Genomic DNA, 20672 nt, shown 5'->3' on the forward strand with positions numbered 1-20672 from the left:
TTAAAATCACCAAGTAACAGAAGTGGTGGTGGTAAGGATGAAACAAGAAAGGCAAAGTCTGGGATAGAAAATGCTCGAGAAGGAGAGAGATATAAAGAACATATTGTAAACCACTTATTCAAGTGGATACGGGCTGCAGTGTAATGCAGCGAGGTATGGACAAATAGTTGACAGTACGGAATATCATTGCGTAGAAGAAGGGCACTTTCATTAAAGGTCCCATCTGAGAAAGGATCCGAAGAATACAATAAATTATAGCCTGAGATAGGTTGGAAAACAGCCGAGTGTAATTTTGGTTCTTGTAAGCAAGCACCAACAGGGGAAAACCTGGAAAGCAACATCTGAAGCTCACCCCGATTACCCCTGAGGCCGCGGATATTCCACTGTAAATAGGCCATGATTGGCGATGAAGAAAATATCAGGAATCTGTAGGTAAAGGCACCTACGGACTAGAGGGGTTAGAAAAGTCAACGTGTGGTGGCATTGGAAGATGTTCAAGTAGCGAAGGAACGGAGCGTTGCGAAGAATGGGGTTGTGAAGATGGAGGAGAGGGAAGAGAAGGAACAGGAAGTGAATCAGTGTCCATTGAAGGTTTAGTCTCTACAATATATTCTGAAATGGCTTCAAGTGTTTCTGAATTCAAAGATGTATGGGAAACCATATTGGAGATAGGAGGAGGAGGGTGAGTAAAGATTGGGACAGTAATGGACTGTACCAAAGTAGAGGGGGAGGGAAAAGTGTAAGGGACTGGAGATGAAGTGTGGGGGGGGACAGAAGAGGTAGAAACCTGGGAGGTGACAGAAGAGGGAGAAACTTGGGAGGGGACGGGGGTGGAAGGCATAGTACGAGGAGGAGGGTGAATCTCCACACTTGTAATAGAGCCAGAGAGAGGGGAAGAACTAGGTACAGAGACTGGAAAGGTAACGTGTGGAGGTGGAAGAAGGGAAGGAAGGGGCAAAGAAGATTTGAGCAATGTGGATTTTTTGGACTTCTGAGTAGAGGGGCGATTGGTATTAGGTGTCGTACGAGGTCTTGTCGATACTGGGGCTTGTGAGGAAGGACGCGAAGATGTGAGAACAGACTGAGTTGTAGTCGGGACGTCAGAGCCAAGGACAGCAAAAGGATTAGATGCCGTAGTGGCTATGGGAGGGGTAACAACAGAGGAGGCTGCAGAAGATGGGACCCCAGAAGTGGGGGGACGTTTGGAAACACGAGAATAAGAAACACGGGGTAGTCTCCCTTGGAGGCGGAGATGAGTAACTGCCATAGCATAAGGGAGACCTTCTGCCTCTTTGAGGCAACGGATTTCACGTTCATTTAAGTAGACCTGGCAACGGCGGGAGTACGAAGGGTGAGCTTCATTACAATTAAGGCAAGATGGAGGTTGACTGCAAGATGTATTAGAATGGTTGTCGGCACCACAGACTGGGCATTCGGCCATAGATCTGCAATATTTCGCTGGGTGACCAAAACGCCAGCAATTTCTACATTGTTGCGGTGTAGGTATCACCTTTCGAACTTGTAACCGATGTCCCGCGACATATACAGAGGACGGGAGTTCTCGGCTGTCAAAAGTTAAACGAGCCACATTGCAAGGGTAACGTCTCCGCCCCCGGGCAGGAAGGACATAAGTGTCTACTTTGAGGATTGGGAGATCCTGGAGTTCCAGCTGTTCAAAAATGTCATTGCCACATGACTGGAAATTCTGTTGGACTATGGTATGGGGCAGAATGACAGTACCACTACAAGAATTGAGAGAAAGATGTTTTTCAATAGTGATAGGAGTAGTATCGATATTCGAAAGGAGAGAAAGATCATGAGCTTGGGTAGCATTCTGGACAGTGACGATGCGTGTACCGCTCTTGAGAGCGTGAAATGAAATATCTCTGCCAACATGACGCAGGAGCGCTTTGGCAATACTATGGTCAGAAAGGTAGGCAGAAGAAGAAGTTGGTCTTAAAGTAAAGAATTTAGTCCATTGTGTGGTCCGAAACTGAGCGTGGAGAGGGAGTGCTTGACGTGTCGGTCGTTTCCGAGTAGAATGGGAAGGTAACGACGGAGCATCATCAGGAGATTGACGTTGGCGTTTAGGAGTAGGACCGGAGTTGGTCCGGCAGGAAATGGGTGGGCGATTCGAAAATTGCCGTACCGTAGAGGGAGAAGCCGGAAGCATAGTCAAAGGAGAGCGGAGTTCAGACAAATCGAAGGAGTCAGTCGAAGCCCCGGTACCTGAAGCGGGTGAGGAAACAGCACCAGCAAGAGGTACAGGGGCATCAGGAGTGTCCGAAGAGTGGTCTAAACACAAGGCAGGGTCAGAATGGGGTGCGGTATCAAGAAGGGGCCCAGGGGTAGTGGTTTCATGGACTAGGGCTGCCATGGTTAGGTTACTCCTTTGCTTTTTGTTTTTAAGAAAAAAAAAGAAAGAAGAAAAGAAAATAAAAATAAAAAAAAGAATAAAAAAAGGGGGGAGCGGGGAGGAATAGTTCCCAGGAGGAATGAAAGGGCCGGAAATCCCCCTCCGCGCCCAAGAGGACTCGACACCGCTAGTAGCGCAGATGCAGCATGGAACCCGTGCCATACCCTACCCTTCATGCCAGTAAACCAGCAATCTGGGATAGCAACCTCACATCTGCCGAGCTACCTCGGTGGACAAAAGAGAGGGCGGCCGGATATCCGCCACAAAGCATACCTCCTTCAGCCACCACCCCCGGAATCCGAAAGGTGGCTTCCAGAGATACACCCGTCGCCCAAAAGACACCCAAAGCTACTCCGGGATACCGGAGAGGGATCGGGACATCCCCAGGCAATCCAGATTCCACGGCAAACTACGCCACCGCCAAGAAACCTCAACGGAATGGGATGGACCCCGGTGTCCTTTCCCCTACCTAGGAACTAGTGCGCCTGTGGGAGAAATCACGAAGGCCAAGAAGAGGAAGGGCAAAAGGGAGGGGTGAGGAGGAGGAGGAGGAATGGAAAAAGGGGAGGATGGGGAGGATGGGATAGGGGAGGGGAGAATGGGGGGTAATTAGGTTCGGTCTGAGGAAGAAGACCGACAGGGCTAATTCCTCAGACCAAGAGCCTCTTCACCACGCCAAGGAGCCCCCCTTGAAGAGGCGCGGGGGCGTTGACCCCCGAAACTCTCTCCAGGTAAACTCCAGGTAAACTTGCTGCCCCTGTACCTGGTGTGTTAACCGACTGGTGTGGGTCGCATCCTGCGGGGGTGGTAGTATAGCTGGGTTTTGAAATGAGCTAAAGATAACAGCTCTTAACCTGTAAAATTTATTTGATTAAAAGAACTGCTGCAACCATCTATCATTATTTCTTTACCAGAAATTAAGAAGCCGGGTTCAATATGCGGCATAAGCTGTGGTTGCCCTCAAAACCGCCAACAACAACATACCTGAGTCTTCTTTCTTTCAGTGCCTTTTGTAGCCCTGATGAACCTAACAAGCAAACAAACAAACAAATTCATTGCCTCTTCGCAACATAAAATTCAAGATAAAATAATTACATAATTGATGTAAGACTTAATTTTTGTAAGTTAGTTGATATTTGTTAATAAAGTAAGTTTATTCGGGTATACACAATTACAGTTACATAGATTATTGTACATAGCAGCCTGTTTCAGAATTGTTAAGTATAGTAGCTTGTGTAGATTTTTTTTTTTTTTTTTTTTTTTAGATTTTGCCACTGAAGTGGCTAGTTTATTGTGCACCCCATATCCACCCTGTGGACGGTAGCGCGAGAGCATATGGATACACAAAAGGCCTAGGAACTAGGCCCTAAAAGGGTTAACAGGTGTACATTTTTTTTTTTAGCTATATATCTACAGCTGTATAGCCCTTGTGGCTTAGCGCTTCTTTTTGATTATAATAATAATAATATATATCTATAGTTCACCTGGAGTTTACCTGGAGAGAGTTCCGGGGGTCAACGCCCCCGCGGCTCGGTCTGTGACCAGGCCTCCTGGTGGATCAGAGCCTGATCAACCAGGCTGTTGCTGCTGGCTGCACGCAAACCAACGTACGAGCCACAGCCCGGCTGGTCAGGAACCGACTTTAGGTGCTTGTCCAGTGCCAGCTTGAAGACTGCCAGGGGTCTGTTGGTAATCCCCCTTATGTATGCTGAGAGGCAGTTGAACAGTCTCGGGCCCCTGACACTTATTGTATGGTCTCTTAACGTGCTAGTGACACCCCTGCTTTTCATTGGGGGGATGTTGCATCGTCTGCCAAGTCTTTTGCTTTCGTAGTGAGTGATTTTCGTGTGCAAGTTCGGTACTAGTCCCTCTAGGATTTTCCAGGTGTATATAATCATGTATCTCTCCCGCCTGCGTTCCAGGGAATACAGGTTTAGGAACCTCAAGCGCTCCCAGTAATTGAGGTGTTTTATCTCCGTTATGCGCGCCGTGAAGGTTCTCTGTACATTTTCTAGGTCGGCAATTTCACCTGCCTTGAAAGGTGCTGTTAGTGTGCAGCAATATTCCAGCCTAGATAGAACAAGTGACCTGAAGAGTGTCATCATGGGCTTGGCCTCCCTAGTTTTGAAGGTTCTCATTATCCATTCTGTCATTTTTCTAGCAGATGCGATTGATACAATGTTATGGTCCTTGAAGGTGAGATCCTCCGACATGATCACTCCCAGGTCTTTGACGTTGGTGTTTCGCTCTATTTTGTGGCCAGAATTTGTTTTGTACTCTGATGAAGATTTAATTTCCTCGTGTTTACCATATGGAAATTAAATCTTCATCAGAGTACAAAACAAATTCTGGCCACAAAATAGAGCGAAACACCAACGTCAAAGACCTGGGAGTGATCATGTCGGAGGATCTCACCTTCAAGGACCATAACATTGTATCAATTGCATCTGCTAGAAAAATGACAGGATGGATAATGAGAACCTTCAAAACTAGGGAGGCCAAGCCCATGATGACACTCTTCAGGTCACTTGTTCTATCTAGGCTGGAATATTGCTGCACACTAACAGCACCTTTCAAGGCAGGTGAAATTGCTGACCTAGAAAATGTACAGAGAACCTTCACGGTGCACATAACGGAGATAAAACACCTCAATTACTGGGAGCGCTTAGTATATCTGGTATCTTATTTTCATTAATAAGATATCTTGACATGTTACATAGGTTATTATGCTGTCTGTCTCTGTATTCCTCAATAAGTGGACAATTAAGCACATAGTGTTCAAGAGAGTGACCATATGCCTGATCACATAATTTACATTTAGTTTGATCATCATCTGTGTGTCTCCCAAACTGCCAGAAGTACTTGTAACCAAGCCTAAGCCTGGCCACTACAACATCAGTCAGTCTGTTCACATTGCACGTTGCTCCATAAACATACTTATCTACATTCATGTTATCATAGTGGGTTATAGATCTACTCAGGCTTCTAACTGCATTCCTATAACAATCATTTTCATTATTTACTTCTCTCATAATAATATTCCTAATGCTAGACACAGATATACCAAAGTTATATTCTACATTCTCCTTCTGGGTACTCTTCTTGGCTAACATATCAACTTTATCATGAAGGAGTAATCCAATGTGTGATGGGATCTATATTATTATTATAATTATGGGTGAGCGCTAAACCCACAGGATTATACAGCGCATGTGGGGGATGGGAGGCATTCAGGCTCAATTCAGGGAACTGGAGCACCGATCCAATTTCCTAGATCAAGAACCCCTCACCAGCATCAAGGAACCTCCCTTGAGGGGATGGGATCCATAGCAATTGTACATTAATTCCTTTGTCCCTTTGTGTAGAGAACCTAGAATAACCCAGAAAAAAAAAGTCAAAGTGATAGTTAAGATACTTACCTGTTTTTAACTTTTAAATATAAATAATAATTACCACAAGGACTCCAAAAGAAATAAGTCACTTTGTTTAGCATAATAAACATATTAAACTGAACAAAGTGACTTATTTCTGTTGGGGTCCTTGTGGTAATTATTATTTATATTGAAAAGTTAAAGCCAGGCAAGTATCTTAACTATGTAAAATTATAATAAAAAGAAGCGCTAAACCTACAAGGGTCATACAGCGCAGTGGGGTGGGGGATAGAGCAGGGGTTTAGGGTAGCAAGAGAGAGAGGTAGAAAGGATACTGCTTGTAGGAATTTAATTACAGAATGATAAGTCATCTTATCTCTAGTCTTTATTCAGAAGGGTTTACTGAGGAAGCCTCTAACATCAGTAGCCTAAAGCACACCCTCCTGAAGTTTCTCACAGAATAATAATAAAATAATAATAATAATATCTTTATTTGTATAAGTACATGTACAAGGTATATAGGTCTAGCTGACATCAGTGACATATGTACTACTATATAGAAAGCCACTTGTTAGGCAGAGTATTTTGGGTAAATTAGGTCAGTTTTGTCCTAGGATGTGACCCACACCAGTCGACTAACACCCAGGTACCCATTTTACTGATGGGTGAACAGGGACAGCAGGTGTCTTATGGAAACATGTCCTAATGTTTCGTCCTAATGTTTCCAGCTATACCAGGGATCAACCCCCTGGACCTCAGTGTGTGAGCTGAGTACACTAGCAGTTGAGCTATGGGATGCCTAGAAGCATGACTTTCAACTTGAAGTTACATATCATAAGATTAATGGAGATTTTTTAATGTTAGGAGGCCTCATTATGCTCATCCTAGGTAGACTGCCTCCAACTATGAGCATTTTATGGATGAAACTTAATTATACCTTGTCCTAAAGAGACTTGTGTATAGCCAGTTCACACTCGAGTATATCCTACAGCCCTGATATGGACTTGTCCTCCTACTAGCCAATGGACTAATAATTAATTAATATGAGGAGTGTTGCTCCTCTGGTGCATTACATTGAAGTTGCTCATAAGAACTTGGACTGTATTCAATGGCCTTTTTAAATTTAATTGCTGTGGCATTAAATGGTTTTCAATATCTCTCATATTAATTAGTGTCCTGTTACATAACAAAACATGCACACTAATACATAATCATTACAAAGGATAAATGCATATGTTAAACCAGATTAGAAATATGATGGGTCACTATGCTTACTCTGTTATGGGCAAAGTTTATACCTACATCTAGCAAGGCCTCACAGGTTATAGATAAAATGTTAACTAAGGGAATATTTTCCTGAGTGATGTAGAACATTGTAACTAGTATCATGGAATTTCCAAGATAGCATCTTGAAAAGCCTTGCAGTGGAGGACTCCACTGTTCCTGGCTGTACCTTTTATCAAGGCACTTGTCCACATAAAATTGCTTCTGTAATGGCTGAGAATCTTTTTTTGAAGGTAATAACATCAGAGGTACAAAATTCGATGGAAAACTTACGGAAGTATGCAGGATCAGAGTTAGTGGTCTGGGATAATAAAATGAAACCAGGAATGATTGGTCATGGTTTACAGCATCCAAATAATTAGATCAGACTTAGTAAAAACCAACCACGGGATGTAGGGGGGTCCTTATCCACCTTCAGGAAAATCGGCAAAAATCGAATATTTCTGCTACTTGGAGCCCAATTCAAGCTTCTTTCCATCTCGAAACCAACCAAAATCATGTCGATTTCAGTAGCATAATTTCCATTCTGTCAGCTGATACCAAGAAACAGCAAATAAAACCATAAAAACCATCCCAGAAAACACTTCAAAGTCGGGGTAGGATATTTTTTATACTGAGCACACTTGTTGCACAGACCCATTGTCTCATATCTATGCCAAAATTTACTGCTCACAGCTTATCAGACAGAGCTGAGCTCAAAATGTAAACCTACATGAGGGACCCCTGGAGTCAGTGGCATAGGTCTGTAATGGGCAGTGACAGGATTAACCCTTTGACTGTTTCGGTTGTATATATACGTCTTACGAGCCAATGTGTTTGACGTATATGTACTCAAAAATTTTAGCAGCTTCAAATCAAGCAGGAGAAAGCTGGTAGGCTCACATGTGAGAAAATGGGTTTGTGTGGTCAGTGTGCACCATATAAAAAAAAACTGCAGCACACAGTGCATAATGAAAAAAAGCCTCCAATCGTGTTTTTGGATTAAAACGCCGACTTTGTGGTGTATTTTCGTATAATATTTATGCTTATATTCTCGTTTTCTTGGTCTCATTCAATTGAATGGAAAATATATTATAGAAATAGAGGTGATTTTGATTGGTTTTGCTATGAAAAGAACCTTGAAATGGAGCTCAAAGTAGGGGAAATGTTTGATTTTTGCCGATGTTCAAAAGTAAACAAATGATGTCATTTTCCAATAAATGTCCAACTAGCCATTCTAATATGCAGTCATGAATGGGTTGACATTATTTATACAGCAGAACAAGCAAAGGCACTTCTCAGAGCCAACAACAACATAACTGTCTTTAACTACAATGTCAGATCTTTAAACAAACACTATGATGACCTCACAGCATTACTAAATTCCCTGCATGCCAGTATGTCCATCATCACTCTCACCGAAACCTGGCTCAAGCCTGATGCTACGGATGTCTATGCCAATCCTTGTTACACAGCCATATACAACTGTAGGCCAGACCAGCAAGGGGGTGGCACAGCTATATACTACTCAAACCAACTTGAATGTATCAATAATACTTGCACAAGGGATGAACATGGGGAATATATAATAGCTAAATTTAAATCCAAATACAGTGGACCCCCGGTTAACGATTTTAATCCGTGCAAGAGGGCTCATCGTTATGCGAAATAATCGTTATGCGAATGAATTTTCCCCATAAGAAATAATGGAAATAAAATTAATCCGTGCAAGACGCCCAAAAGTATGAAAAAAATTTTTTTTTACCACATGAAATGTTAATTTTAATACACACAAACTGAAAAAGGCATGCACAATTAAATGACACTTACTTTTATTGAAGATCTGGTGATGATTGATGGGATGGGAGGAGGGGAGAGCATTATCTTCTTACTGTTTAGAAGGGGAATCCCCTTCCATTAGGACTTGAGGTAGCAAGTCCTTTTCTGGGGTTACTTCCCTTCTTCTTTTAATGCCACTAGGACCAGCTTGAGAGTCACTGGACCTCTGTCGCACAACAAATCTGTCCATAGAGCTCTGTACCTCCCGTTCCTTCAAGACTTTCCTAAAATGGGCCATAACATTGTCATTGAAATAGTCACCAGCACGGCTTGCAACAGCTGTGTCAGGGTGATTTTCATCTATAAAGGTTTGCAGTTCAACCCACTGTGCACACATTTCCTTAATCTTTGAAGTAGGCACAATGGATTCCACAACTGGCATAGGCTTCTCAGGGTTAGCCCCAAACCCTTCAAAATCTTTCTTAATTTCCATACTAATTCTCACCCTTTTTACCACAGGGTTGGCACTAGAAGCTTTCTTGGGGCCCATGGTCACTTATTTTCCAGAAACAGCACCGAAAACACTGTAATAATACGAAATATTCCGAGTGTATGCTTGGATGTTACCGCGGAGGCTGGCTGGTAAACAATGGGACGGCCGGCACATGTGAGGGCACATTGGACGCGTCTCGGACGAAAATCGGTAAGCGGGTTTTTAATCGGTATGCGCGGCAAAAATTTTGCGATAAAAGTAATCGGTATGCGGAAAAATCGCTATGTGATGCCATCGTTATGCGGGGGTCCACTGTACATACAAAAACCTATCACAGTGATAAACATCTACAGAGTGCCACAGTCAAATATTAACCAGTTTAGTGAAAAACTAGGAAACATGATAACTGATGCACAAATGAACAAAGACCACTTACTGCTCACAGGAGACTTCAATATAAATCTCCTGCAAGACCAGGACCCACAAGTAACTGAATTCACAAACACTATGAACAATTGCTTGCTGCTACCAACAGTAACAAAACCTACAAGAATCTTGGAGACTAGCATTTCCTTATTAGACCACATCTGGACCAACACCATATCCCCTTTAAAATCAGGCTTAATCACAGATAATACCACAGGCCACTACCCTACCTTTCTCATAACCAATTTAGGTAAATTACCCCAAGACACTACTAAAGTTACCTTCAGACTTCATAATGAGACAGCTATTAATAACTTCACAACAGCAGTGACAAACATCGACTGGCAAACTGAACTAGAAAGCTATACAGATACTGACGAATGTATTAATAATTTTCTAAAAAAGACCCAACACCTCTATATCATGCATTGCCATAAAAAAACTAAACAGATCACAGCTAAGAGACTGAACAGTCCCTGGTTAACACCCAGCATCCTCAAATTCATAAATATAAATCACCTATGTGAAAAACAGCACAGAATGGGCAAATAACCAGAGACCAAACGAAACGTTACTAGTCAATCCTAACCAGCCTAAAAGGTGATATGAAAAAGACCTGGAAAACCCTATCTGAAATTCTAGGAACTAAAAAGTTACCAGGAAATAGAACAATCAAACTAACAAGACCAGATGAACCCCTACTCCCACCGACTGAAACAGCAAACAGACTCAGTGTTTTCTTCTCCACCATAGGAAAAAAACCTGGCGAGCAAAATCCCAAGCTCAAACACCCCACCTAACGACTACTTCACTGGCACCTACCTGAACACACTATTCCTAGCTCTGACCAACCCAACAGAAGTCTCACTTATTATCAACACACTAAAGAACAAGGCAGGAGATTTAAATAACTTACCACCCTTTATATACAAAAGGCTTCTCAAGTGCTATCACCAATTATTGCAACACTCTTTAACATATCCATCGAATCCTCTACCTTCCCCTCAATTCTCAAAATAGCGAGGGGTCACCTTGATACATAAAGGAGGAGATCAAACAGACCTGAATAACTATAGGCCAATATCTAACTTACCCCTTCTCTCTAAAATCTTTGAAAAATTAATTCATAGGCAGATCTATTCCTACCTCATCTCCCACAACATACTGAACCCCTGTCAGTTTGGGTTCAGGCCTAATAAAAACACGAATGATGCTATTATACACATCCTAGAACTAATATACACTACACTTGAGAAAAAAGAAGTCCCATTGGGAATCTTCATTGATCTATGTAAAGCTTTTTATACAGTTGACCATGATTTGTTGCACATAAAATTATCACATTATGGTATAAGGGGGAATTCCCTCAACTACCTAAAGTCATACCTTAGCAACAGAAGCCAATGTGTACACAAATGGAGCTAACTCTTCCACACAACCAATTACAGTCAGTGTCCCACAGGGAAGTGTCCTTGGCCCTCTTCTCTTTCTCATTTACATAAATGACCTCCCAAATGCATCTCAACTACTCAAACCCATACTGTTTGCAGATGACACTACATACATCTTCTCTCACCCAAGCCCAGTCATACTAGCCAATACTGTAAATACTGAATTACAGAAAATACCTACCTGGATGATGATTAACAAGCTTACCTTCAGTATTGACAAAACCTCTTTCATTCAGTTTGGGAACAGAGCTACAAATGTTCCCCTTAACATAATGATAAATGGAACACCTATCACAAAACTCAGAGGGAAAATTCTTAGGAATCCACCTTGATAATAGCCTCAAATTTCAGACACATGTACAACAAATTTCCAAGAAAGTCTCCAAGACCTTAGGCATACTATCGAAGATACGGTACTATGTTCCACAATCAGCTCTCCTTGCCCTGTATCACTCACTTATTTACCCCTATCTCACCTATGGAATCTGTGCATGGGGCTCAACAACAACAAATCATCTCAGACCATTAATTACCCAGCAAAAGGCTGCAGTCAGACTGATAAATTCCCACTCCAGACAGCACACTCTACCAATATTCTAAACACACACGCACCTCGGGGCGCTTGCTCTCCCTCTGTGGGTTTCTAGCTCTCTTGCAGTGCTCCCCTTCCTTTGTATTTGACTGGCTCGTCTTCCTTATTTCCCACTTCTACCACTACCACTACTACTACCTCTTCTTCTTCTACTACAACTACTGATGAAATTAAGACACATGTGCGGCGTCTGGTTGTCTTTGTTGTGGACGTTTCGCCATCCAGTGGCTGGCTGGATGGCGAAACGTCTACGGTGGGGATGCCCGGGTGTTGTGCATGTGTCATTTCATCCTGTCGGTATTATATACAATTCTTGTACTACTACTACTACCTCCACCTCTTCCTGCCTATATATAGCCGTCCTGCTCCACCTCTGTTAGTGTGACTTTGTCAATGGTCCAAGTCGGACCGAAACGTCGTCGTAAGCTTCTCTCTTTTATGTGCGGGTTATTTGTGTATCGTTCCAGTCACGGTATTGTGCCTTTTTGTTATTTATGGACCCCGCAGTTAAGCGTCATATTCTCTCCAACTTTTTTAATGTTCTTCCCTCTTTTAAACCCCTCTTTCGATCTTATGAGGCTGCTCTTATTGCTACCCGGCGTCGTAAGAAACAGCTTCGCTTCCTATGTGACTGTCTTGCTGAACAAGTTCTGCCGCCTTCCTTCTCTCACTTCCTGAAAACCAACCCACTGGGCACTCCCTTTCCTGATCATGCCCGTCTCCTACTTCAACAGCTCATTCTTTCTACTAAATCACAGGTTGAAGATGCCTTCTTTACTCTCCGTCAACGTCAACGTGCTCTCTTTGCGGCTCTACCACAGGATCTCTGTAACCTTCTCTCTACCATTGCCTTTGACACTGCTCGCCTGAATGCACAAATTCATTCTTCCAAACTACAAAATAAACTTCAACGTCTCATCTCAGCCAGCCCTTGGTCTAAATTCTCCCTCACTGACTGTGTTACTAATCTGTCTTCTGTCTCACTCTCTCAATATGAGCTTGAACTTCTTGGTTTTGGTCTTTCCTTTGCCACTTCGCCTACTCCTCGCGCTGGTATTTCCCTGATTAGCTCTTTTGATTCCTTTCGTCAATCTCGCTTCCGTAATCTTCCTGACTTGTCCACTTTTCGTGGTGCTCTCCTTCCTGCTCTTGTTAGTCTGTTTTCCAAGAATCACCACCTTCCACGCCGTTACCAACTTGCCCTTTCTTCTCTTAAATCTAACACTAACATTGTCATACTATCTTCTGACAAAGGTAATTCGGTAGTTATCCTTGATCGTGAGGATTACCTCCGTAAAGCTGATGTCTTGCTCTCTGACTCACGCACCTACACTCCTCTCGTTTCCAACCCTCTTGATCGCATCAAGAGAACTTTCAACAAAAAACTAAGGACTCTCTCCGACCTCTGTCCTCCTGACTTTGACCTTGTTCAATGGTTTCGTGTCATCTGTCCCTCTCTTCCCTATTTCTATGGCCTTCCCAAAACTCATAAACCTGATATTCCTCTTCGTCCTATCATATCCTCTAGAGGTTCTGTCTCTTATTCTCTTGCTTCTTGGCTGGCCAAAACCCTCACTCCCTTTCTTGGTACTTTTTCTCCTGCCCACCTCCGTCACTCTCAAGACTTCATTGAACGGGTTCGCTCTCTCCCAACCTGTAAGATGCTTAGTCTTGACGTTGAGTCCCTCTTCACCAATGTCCCTCTTGATGATGTCCTTGATTTCCTTAGAGAGAAGGCCCATGAAGGGTTTCTTCATCTCCCTATCCCCACTGATGTCTTTCTTGATCTGATCCGCCTCTGTGTGGACTCTTAACTCCTTTTCCTTCCAAGGGAAATATTATTCTCAAACCTTCGGTGTCGCTATGGGCTCTCCTCTCTCTCCTGTCCTTGCTAATCTTTACATGGAATACTTCGAGACTGTTCTTCTTCCTACCCTCGATGTGCAACCTTCACTCTGGCTCCGCTATGTGGATGACATCTTTGCTCTGTGGCCTCATGACTCCAGTCTCTTCCAACCTTTTCTTGAAGCTCTTAACAATCTTGCCCCTTCCATTAAGTTTAAAGCTGAATGGGAATCTAATTCCTTACTTCCTTTCCTTGATGTCCATGTCCACCGCTCAGATACAGGTTTTTCCTTTTCCGTTTACCGTAAACCTATGCACAGTGGCATGTACATTCACTACTTTTCCTATCATGCTTCCCCTGTCAAGAAAAGTGTTCTTATCTCCCTCTTTCTCCATGCCCTCCGCATCTGTGATCCTCACTTCCTTCCAGCAGAAATTTCCACTCTTCATAATTCGTTCTCCCGTCTTGGCTACCCTTCCCATTTCATAGACTCTGCCCTCTCACGTGCTAAACGCAATTTCTTCTCTCCCAAACTCTCTACTCATGGGAACTCTTCTATCCTCTGCCTTCCCTACATTTCCGGTCTTTCTAATCTCAACAATTCTCTCCGTCCCTTAGACATCAAGCTTACCTTCCGCCAGACTAACACTCTTCGCACTAATCTCGTTCATACCTCTCCTCCCTCTACAGATGTTCCTGGTGTCTACTCTATTTCTTGCTCCTCCTGTCCTCTTCAATACTTCGGAGAAACTGGTCGATCTCTTTCTGACAGACTTAGGGAGCACAAAAATAGTGTTAGGCTTGCCGACACTAACAATGCTCTTTTCTGTCACGTCAGAGATCATAGCCATCCTATTGACTGGTCTTCTGCTAAAACTGTCTTCCCTACTTCCAACTCGAACAGTCGCCGTTTAGTTGAATCCTCTCTAATACACAACTTTCCTTGTATGAACCTTAGCCCTGGCTTCGTCTCTGTAGATGCCTTCCTCTCCCACTACATTGTAAAATGCTCCAAACTTCAGAACACCCGTGACTTAACCTGAATCCTCATTTCTTCTTCTTCTTCTTCTTCTTCTTCTTCTTCTTCTTTTTCTTCTTCCTCTTCCCCTTTCCTCTCTCCTTTTCTCCTCTGGGTTGTCTTTCTCTCTCCTGTCTCGTGTTTCTGTTCCTTCTTCATTTATTTTATTTCACCACTTCCCCTTTCACGCACCTCGGGGCGCTTGCTCTCCCTCTGTGGGTTTCTAGCTCTCTTGCAGTGCTCCCCTTCCTTTGTATTTGACTGGCTCGTCTTCCTTATTTCCCACTTCTACCACTACCACTACTACTACCTCTTCTTCTTCTACTACAACTACTGATGAAATTAAGACACATGTGCGGCGTCTGGTTGTCTTTGTTGTGGACGTTTCGCCATCCAGTGGCTGGCTGGATGGCAAAACGTCTACGGTGGGGATGCCCGGGTGTTGTGCATGTGTCATTTCATCCTGTCGGTATTATATACAATTCTTGTACTACTACTACTACCTCCACCTCTTCCTGCCTATATATAGCCGTCCTGCTCCACCTCTGTTAATGTGACTTTGTCAATGGTCCAAGTCGGACCGAAACGTCGTTGTAAGCTTCTCTCTTTTATGTGCGGGTTATTTGTGTATCGTTCCAGTCACGGTATTGTGCCTTTTTGTTATTTATTTAATATTCTAAAGTCTAAAACTTACTCACCATACAAAACATCCATACTTATTATTGTGCCTACTACATACATAGAACACTAATCTCAGATATAAACCCTCCCCTCAAACTTCTTACCAACCTTAACAGAACACATGACCATAACACAAGACACAGATCACTCTTTGATGCTTCCTGTGTCTATCTCACTCTATGTAAAAACTCAGTGCACATAAAAGGCCCAAAAATTTGGAATTCATTACCAGTGATTACCAAAGAAACACTGTATATCAATTCAAGTCTCTCCTTAAAAACCACCTTCTTCTTCTTATGACCAGAGCTTTGGTAAGATGGGTAAGGAAGAAGGATGGGTAGGGATAGAAATATTGGAAAAGGTTGGGAGGGGGAAAGAGGTAGGATATAAAAGGTAAGTGGCTCAACCACTTTGGTGTAATTTAAAAAGTGTATGTGGAATAATAAAATATTCTTGAAGGGGTATAATACTAACCCATCAGTCACATAGATATAACAGATATATAAGTACATGACAGATATATAAGTTGCAATTTTTTTTTTTTTTTTGCGATTGCACAACGGATATTTAAACGACAATGAAGGCAATAATTTTCTGGCCAGTTTATAAAGAATTACTTGACACAATAGCTTCTTACAAGGTGGTGTCCCACCATAGTAAATGTAGCATAATTTTAACAGTAGAATGTTATACAAGATGTCTCCCTAATTGGGGGCGATGATTTTCTTAGTAAACATAGAAGGGTTCTGGTGTTACCCAATCATCTTCATCTGCAGGGAGGTTGCTCAATATCATTGGTCGATGGTAATCGTCTTTATGGATAAAACGACGGACCCTCTGTGGGAGAGTCATTCTTTGAGTCCTGTGAGGAGGAGTATTGATGATATAATCCGTGGTATTTTCAACTTGGAGAGGATGTGCTCTATCTGGCATGTAGAGTTCTTGCATTGCATAGAGTTGCTTCTTCTTCAGGGTGTCAAGGCATACATTTAAGGCAGTAATATCTTGTTGTACATGTAAATCTGCCATTTTAACTCTGTCTCTCCTCCTGGTGCCTGTAATGAAGCGGAGAGCTCTATTCTGGACCCGTTGCAACCGTAGCATGTTGATCTTTGTTGTTAATGACATTGGGACACATGGATATTCGAGTATAGGCCTTATTATCATTTTATACAGATGTTTTTTGACATGTGGAGGGGCTTGATTAAATCTAAAGAGACTATTAAGACCTGCTTTGGCTATGTTGATCTTTTTATTTACATGAGATGTTGAGTGGAGCAGCCTGTCTATTTCATATCCCAAGATCTTGTTAGGGTTTCTAATGGCTACAGGTGTACCTCTGATGGAGATACCCCCTTTATCTTCGATGGTTGATGCAAAACATCCTATCGTGCTAACAAGGACTTTGTCAGGGTTAGTCGTAATTCTCCATTTCTTTTCCAAATTAGATGTTCGACGAAGTTCAATATTCATTTTTTCTATGACTCTCTCATACTTGTATTTTCCTGTTACCGGAGTGATGAGACGACATGGATAACATCATCTGCAAATTGCATTATAATTGTATCATTAAACTCTGGTTGAGGAAGGTCATTCACATAAATGTTGAATAGAATTGGACTAAGACAAGAACCTTGTGGGACACCAGCTGTTGGTATAAAAGGCTCTGTCGACCTGCCGTGAAAGGTGGGAATGATTTTTCTTTGAGTTAAGAAGTTATATATTAATCTGAGAAAGGTCCAGTTATTGTCTGGTAGGTCAATAAGTTTGTATATAAGACCATCAAGCCATAAGCTATCAAAAGCTTTATGAACATCTCTGGTGGCAATTAGGGCAAGATTGCCCTGATGTTTTAGACTTGCTACAGTATCGAAAATAATATTTATTGCATGATGGGTACCTCTATGTGTTCTAAAGCCAAATTGTTTTTCAGTAAAAAGGTGATTAAACTCCATATAGTAGTTCAGTCTGTTGGAAATGATCTTCTCAAGAACTTTTCCAGTGACTTCAAGTAAAGATATAGGTCTATAGTTCCCTGGTTGATGGATGTCTTTATTGGGCTTAGCAAGAAAGATCATCCTAGCAGTCTTAAAAACAACTAGAAAATGTCCTGAGGCCAAGATGGCATTAAAGATATTAGCCAAAGACTGTTTACAATTTCTGGGTAGGAACTTTATTTGTTTCATTGTTATTCCAGAGAGACCAGGGGCTCTATTTCGCATTCTTCCAATAACCTTACTCATCTCGAGTAATGTAATAGGGCTAGTAAGCGGGTGGGCATCTTCAAGAGTTGATGTATCGATGGAAGGTAGTGGTTGTAGATCATCTAAGTTCTCATCTCTCCATTCATTTACCAACTGATAGTGATTATTGTTAAATCGACGACTGTTATTCTGGGAGAGAATTTTCTCCCATACATCACCCATCAAATTAGCCTGGTCCTATGGATCATCAAGTTTAATCTCAACATCTTCATCATCCTCATCAGTGAAGGTATGAATTAGGTAGTTAGGAGCCTTGTGCTTTGCTCCTAAAAGTTGTCGGATCTTACTCCAAAATTTTGCTGGCTCACGTTTATACTGATTAGCTTGGAGAACTAGCAGTTTCCATAAGTCACGTTTGTGATGACTAATCATGTTAATTAATTCTTGCCTCAATCTGTGCAATGTAGCTACTTGTGGTTGTCGCGTTTGAAGATGCCTTCGACATTCGGTTTGATAATTTCTCAAAGCGTCTCTAATTTCCCTTGTAGGTTTATATTGTTGGTAGATCTTTGTGGAAGCTAATTGACAGGTTGCATTAGTAGCAACAATTATTCAGTTGTGAAGGGACCTGATTGCGTCGTCAATTGCAGTGGAAGGTAGATTTTCCAACGACATAATTTCATCATCACCCAGAAATGCCCTGAAGGGGTCAAATCCTAGGGTGTTGAGATTGAGTTTAGGAGGTACAGGTATTCTTAATGGAGAAGTTTGTAGTTGTATTAAAACAGGAATGTGGTCAGATCCTACGTTTCCACCAGGAGAGATACGACAATGAAAGAGGTCACAGTCTCTGTTTGTCAGGACTATATCTGGTGTCCCTGGATGAGGACCAATATACGATTTAAAGAATGGGCCTTGAAATGACAAGTTTCTGGCTGTCATGATATTAAATAGTTGTTTTCCTTTCAAGTCACCCAGTGGATTACCAGCTCCACAGTTAAAGAGGGCAGGGTGATGAGCATTAAAATCGCCCGCTTGAATTGTTGGAATATTTCTGCTTAATATCCTATGTATAGGAATTGACTCTATATATTGTTGTCTCGGGGGGAAAATATCCAGTTCCTATCACTAGTTGGCCATGAGATGTCGTCATTTCTATTGCAAGAATGTTATCTTTATCAACATGAAAACACCTACCATCCGACTTACGACCTGCTCGACTTACAACCACTCGACTTACGACCGTGTTTTTTACGCCAAATTTCTGGGAAATAAACAACTATTTGTGTTGTACATAGTGTTTATCCTAAACCTTACAGTATAAAATACAGTACTAACAACATTAAAAGTAAAGTAAAACATAAAAACCAAAATAAAACAATAAAATAAAGTCATTACAAAAATGTTTTGTTGATATTCAGTAGTAAAGTTCGACTTACGACCATTTCGACTTATGACCGGTTTCTCGGAACGGAACTCGGTCATAAGTCGGATGATAGGTGTATTTTTAAATGCATAGCCTAATTTAACTAAGATGGCTACGCCGCTATAGGGTCCTCTCGATTTCTCCACAGTAGAGTAACCATGTAATTTAATATGTTGATCAACTCTCGCAGCTGTCTCATTCAAGAGTATAACATCGGGACTGTAATTACGTAGTTCAACTTCAAGGAGGTAACGGTTATTAAGGGAATGTTGAACATTAAGTTGGAAAATTGTAATCCCCATTATTTCTTGCACTTTGCACGTGTACTGCGGTCTGAACGCCTGCAAGTAATGTCATGTTTGGTATTCACACTATCCCTGCTGGACTCGTCAAGGGGAGGAGGGAAGTTCTGAGTAGTTGCTTGTGTATTAAAAATGTCACCATCCTCACTAGAATTGGTAATATTAACAGAATCATTAGAGTCATTAGAGTCATCATCAGAAAACTGAGGTGTGATATTCCCAGTTTCAGGAAGTAGAAGCTCGTGAGAGTTAATGGGAGACTGTGGAGGCTCCAAGGGAAAATTTGGTAGGCCAGGTGAATGACCCTGGGAAAGTTCCTGTTCAACAGGATCAGCTGCAATAGCGGAAGAGTAAGCACCAATCTCTGGGGCATCGTTAGGGTCAGGTATTGACTCATCGGGTTGAGGGGAGTTGACAACCTGGGTATGCGAGGTGGGTGATCCCTGGACAAGGGATGAATTAGGCTTATTTGTAGAAGTAGAGTAGGGCACATACTTCTTGTTATGAGAAGGCTGGGCCATAATAACCTTCACATTATCTGGGATAGTGATGGGAGTGATCCCATTAGCCATTAACAAATCATTTAAAATCCTAGAGCAGAGTTGAATGTCACCACCTGCTATGTCTTTGGCCATCATATACATTAGTTGCGCTCTCGTCATATCCCCAGCTGAGGATACCTGAGACATGGGGGGGTGAGGCTGAATCTTGTTGTTGCGTTTGTGTATGTTGTAGGTGAGGGTTAGATTGGGGCACTCCAAGAGGGGCAAAATTCCGAACATTGGAACCAGTGGGAGAGACCTGAGGAGTTCCACTAGATCCAGGCAAAGCTGGGAAGGAAGTTTGGGACATTGTTGGAGGTGCCTCGGGAGTGTTTTTCTTAGAATTGGACAGTTTCTTAGCTTCTAGAATTTTCTGCATTTCCTTTTTCCTCTCTGGACAGATAGCAGAAACAGCATGATGTTTTCCATTGCAGAGGACACACTTGGGTTTAGTTTTGTTATTACAATCTTTAAAGAATGTTGCCCAGAGCATATGCTGCAAATCAGTGCTTGGCTACTGCATTTGTTGGTGGTATGACTAAATGCGTAACATTTGTAACATTGTGAAACACTGACAAACCGCTTAAGAGAGATTTGGTCAGGTGTACATCTGGTGCCAAAACATTTGAAGCGGTGAGAGTAGCCACTCTCATTGATGAGGTCCAGGTAATAAACCCAGGAGATTAACATAAAAACCACCTACTCACCCAAAACTAAATGCACAGTATTTAATTTAACTTTACCTACATAGTTAACAAATCACTTTCTACTGCCTCAAAATATCATTACTCACTGTGTTACTCCCCTAGCCTTAGGACCCCATAAATAAATGCTCAAAGATCAATAAATTCTCATATCTAAT

At 42.1% G+C, this 20672-nt stretch overlaps 1 protein-coding gene across 4 annotated transcripts in view; it reads left to right on the forward strand.

The window, feature by feature from the left end:
- The first annotated feature begins 3365 nt into the window (after nucleotides 1-3365).
- LOC128689532 (uncharacterized) overlaps nucleotides 3366-20672 on the forward strand; it is a 129438-nt gene continuing 112131 nt past the window's right edge. Inside the window, exon 1 of one of the 4 annotated variants that reach the window (XM_070083726.1) lies at nucleotides 3366-3520. The gene's annotated coding sequence lies outside the window, so the exon portion shown is untranslated. Of the gene's footprint in view, nucleotides 3537-20672 lie in introns of all 4 variants that reach the window. The other 3 variants (XM_070083721.1, XM_070083715.1, XM_070083736.1) reach the window with 3 other exon arrangements.

Source organism: Cherax quadricarinatus, chromosome 1, assembly GCF_038502225.1.
Source record: "Cherax quadricarinatus isolate ZL_2023a chromosome 1, ASM3850222v1, whole genome shotgun sequence".
NCBI lineage: Eukaryota > Metazoa > Arthropoda > Malacostraca > Decapoda > Parastacidae > Cherax > Cherax quadricarinatus.